Source organism: Dromiciops gliroides, chromosome 1 (genome assembly GCF_019393635.1).
Source record: "Dromiciops gliroides isolate mDroGli1 chromosome 1, mDroGli1.pri, whole genome shotgun sequence".
Taxonomy (NCBI): Eukaryota; Metazoa; Chordata; class Mammalia; order Microbiotheria; family Microbiotheriidae; genus Dromiciops; species Dromiciops gliroides.
Window position 1 is genome coordinate 433,478,230 of NC_057861.1, and position 3,734 is coordinate 433,481,963.

Consider the following 3,734-nt stretch of genomic DNA (forward strand, 5'->3'; position numbering starts at 1 on the left):
CCTGACCAATCACAGGGGTGTCTATCAGCCTGACCGCCTTACCTCACCGACGGTCTCCTTAACAACCGCCCACAGCCCGGAGTCGGTTCAGAGAAAGGAGAACGCACCATCTCTCACCATGGCTCGCCAACCAATGGGGAGCAGGGCTCCCAGAGCCGCCGCAGCCCATTGGTCAGTGGGTCCTGGGAGTATAGGCATCAAAGCAGCCTAGTATAAAAGGATAAAGGATTTGAAGGGTGAGGTCGGGAGGGGTTTGCGGAGGTGAAGATGGGGATGGGGAAATTGGGCTGTGGCTGGGGGAAATGGTGACTGTGACGTAGGTATCATTTCAGGTCTGGAATGTGAAGATACAGGTAGGAGCTGTAGTGGAAGAGGAGAAAAAGGCTTATGTTGCAGAGGCAGTGGAAAGAATTTGAAGGGCACTGGGAGGAACGGAAGGAGAGAAGGGGATGAGGGAGGTGGGGGAAATGGGGGTCAAAGTACTGGAGGTAGTAAAATTCCATCCAAAGAATTGCTCTTGAAGGTCTTAGCCAAGCCATTGCCTGGCTTGAACACATGGCCCAGTCACCAAAGAGAAAGCCAGACTTCTCTGAATTGGCAACTTCCTTGATTTAAGAAACCTTGAGGACAATGAACATCTGTTATAATTAATGCTAAAACTAAAGCTAGATTGTAGACAGTGAAATGTTAGGAGCCAGAAAGGGTCCTTAGAGAACATCTGGCCCAACCCCCAATGCTTTTATATAGGAAGAAACCGAAACCCAGAAGAGCAAAGTGAATTGTATATTACAGACTAGGAAGTGAAAATTATAGTTCTCTTGTCCTAAGTGTATCTAAGTTGTAGCCCTAATATGTATTAGAGTTAAATAGCAAATAGCAATAGATAAACTATCATTACCTAGATTTATGCATTTAAAATAACATCTCACCCCAAAATAAATAAATAAATACCATCTCTCTTACAATACATTTCAGATGTGGCTCAGTTGTAGCTAATTTAATATTTAAGTCTTCTCAAACTCAACAGGTCCAAAATAGAATTAACCCCTGCCCCCACTTCTTAACTTTTCTTTATGTTGAAGTCACCAGAAATTTCCAGTCCTTCTGGTTCCCAGACCTTGGAGTCATCCTTGACTCTGTCCTCTTCCTTACCCCTACTTCCACCTCAATATCCAATCATTTTTTGGGTCTTGTATATTCTTGTGGAGCTCCTTGAGGGCAGGGACTGTCTATAGTAGACATTTAATAGGTAGACAGATTGAGTAATTGATTTGACCTCCTTAATAACATCTCTCAAATTTGAAAATTCCCTTCATTCTGCTACTGCTCTAATTCAGGCCCTTCATCAACTCTGGGCTGGATTAGTTTAATAGCTTCTTAGATAGTGTCCCCTCTTATCTCTCCCCTCTCTATTTGAGAGAGAGCATACTATCATATAGTGTACTGGACTTGGAGTCAGAAAGATCCTGGTTTCAACACCCTATTACAAACATTTGATAGATGTATGACCCTAGGCGAGTTACTTCCTCATCTGTAATATGAAGAGTTAGGATGGAGTAGCCTCTAATGTAGGGCCCTTCTAGGTCTAAAACTGTGATCTGGTCATTCCAATCTATCTTCCACACAGCTACTAAATTGATATTCCTTATACATAGACCAGCCACATCATTGCCCTGTTCAGGGAACTTCAGTAGGCTCCCAAGTTAACTTAGGATAAAATATGCCCCAGCCCACCCTTCTGGAATCATAACACCTTACTTTACTTCCTACCCTCCATGTTTCAGCCCAGTTGGTTTACTTTGCTGTTTCCGGTAGACAGCATTCCATCTTCCTTCTCTGTAACTTTTCCAGAGTTGTCCCCTATGCCTGGAATGTTTCTCTCCTCACCTGTGCCTTTTCAGTTCCAGTGCCACCTTCTACAGAAAGTCTATCCTATCCCCCTGTTCCCAGCTGCTGGTGCTTTTCCTCTACTCCCATCTCTCCACTCGAAGTTACCTTGATTTACTAAATAGATATTTTGCATTTACTTAACTGTGTTCACATCCTACCTCCTGCCTTGCCGTGCCCCACTCCACCCTCCACCCCAGTGGTCTCCACCTCCCCCAGTAGAATATGATCTCTGGGATCAGGGATTGTTTTTTGTCTCTGTATCTATCCTCCCCTCACAGCACAGTGCTTAGAAGTTTTTGAGATGTTTGTCAAATGAATGAAATTACTCTATATGTGTATTTTTAAAAAGCCCAGATAAAAACTAGTATATTTGAGAGGTAGTGGAGTAGAGTGAAAAAATGCATTATATGGGGAATCTGACTGGAGATTTGAATGCTAGCCCTGGCCCCACTACTCTGATCAGATGCAAGTCAGCCTCCTTGGGCTTCAGGTTCCTTGTCTCTCAAGTTATGGAGATAAACTAAGTGGAACTTCTAGCTCAAAAATAGCATAATTCTCTAATTGTGGACATAGACATAGTATTTGAAAAAAACTCATCTGCACGCATCTTATTCCCCCCCTCCATTTGGAATTCAATACCACATGTTTGCCTTGATTTATTAGGTTTATTAAAAGTGCGTCTATTAACCTAAAAGCCTCAGAACATAGGATTTATAAAATTTTCATTTTAGTACAGTTCTTTTTAAGTAATGAGTGACACTGAAATTTCTTCTCTTAATCTACCCTTAAATACAGTTGCTCTCCTGCCTTTACTTGTCTCATTTCATGGCATGTTATTGCTCAAACATGTTCATTTTACTATGATCAGATAATACTGTTTCTTAATTCTAGGGCAACTATGTTAGCATGTATCATAACCCTGCAAATAATTTTGATGGTTCTTTGCAGCAATTACTTTCATATTAAAATATTTTCACTACCCACAGATACCAGATAATTCCAAAGATATAGCCTCCACACTTTTCTCTATCTGTAAAAATATACTTTTATTGCTTTGAGTGTGGATTTCTTTTTGGTCTAACAGAATGTCATTGAACTTGCTCACATTTGGAGAAGCAGTATGGTATATAGAAACAGCACTGAATTGAGTCAGAAGTCTGGGCTCAAGTGCCAGCTTTGCTACTAATTAGCTAGCTACATGAACCTGGGCAAGTCATTTCCCTTTGTATGGATTGCTCTTATGCACTTGTAATGTTATCATTTATATTCTTACCTTCTATGCCTATTTCTCATCTGTAAAATGAAAACGGGTAGGACTCCATGATTTTTCAAGAACCTCCAGCTCTTAACTCCTAGTTTTCTTTTTTTTTTTCTTTTTTTTTTTTGTGAGGCAATGAGGGTTAAGGGACTTGCCCAGGGTCACACAGCTAGTAAGTGTCAAGTGTCTGAGGCCAAATTTGAACTCAGGTCCTCCTGAATCCAGGGCTGGTGCTTTATCCGCTGTGCCACCTACCTGCCGCTCCCCACCAACCCCCCCCCTTTCAACAGATGTTGAATATTTCCTTTTCTATTTGTCTTCATCCTTTTAAAACTTCTGGATAGATTTTGACTAAGTGAATGAAGTTTTGTGGAGGATTAGGAAACAGTGAAAAGAAGGGTGGATTTGGACTTAGAGGATGTGGGTTCAAGTCCCTGCTCTCCCCTTATCTGGACATTTGGGCAAGTCACTTAACCTCTTCAGTTCTCAATTTCCTAAAATTGAAGGGGTTTGTGTCAGTGACATCTAAAGTTCCTTTTAGCTCTGAATCTATGATCCTATGAAGTGGCTATAGGAGAAGCAAGTA